The sequence below is a fragment of the Bison bison genome, unplaced genomic scaffold, assembly GCF_000754665.1.
Source record: "Bison bison bison isolate TAMUID 2011002044 unplaced genomic scaffold, Bison_UMD1.0 scf7180017864037, whole genome shotgun sequence".
Classification (NCBI taxonomy): Eukaryota; Metazoa; Chordata; class Mammalia; order Artiodactyla; family Bovidae; genus Bison; species Bison bison.
Window position 1 is genome coordinate 7009295 of NW_011494609.1, and position 240 is coordinate 7009534.

The 240-nt window shown below is 72.1% G+C and overlaps 1 protein-coding gene across 2 annotated transcripts in view; it reads left to right on the top strand.

Moving 5' to 3' along the window:
- LOC104984926 (chromosome unknown open reading frame, human C21orf2) overlaps window positions 1-240 on the top strand; it is an 11894-nt gene that overhangs the window by 7491 nt on the left and 4163 nt on the right. The gene's annotated exons all lie outside the window — the stretch shown is intronic.

Consider the following 240-nt stretch of genomic DNA (forward strand, 5'->3'; position numbering starts at 1 on the left):
GCTGTCCCTCAGCGTGGGAGGAGGGTGTGTGCCTCTCCCACGTGGCAGGAGGGCGTGTGGCTGTCCCGCGGCATGGCAGGAGGGCACGTGGCTGCTCCACGGTGTGGCAGGAGGGGTCATGGCTCTCCTGCAGCATGGGAGGAGGGCGCGTGGTTGTCCAGTGGCTAGCGGGAGGGGGGCGTGGCTGTCCCGTGGCATGGCGGGAGGGGACGTGGCTCTCCTGCGGCATGGGGGGGGGCC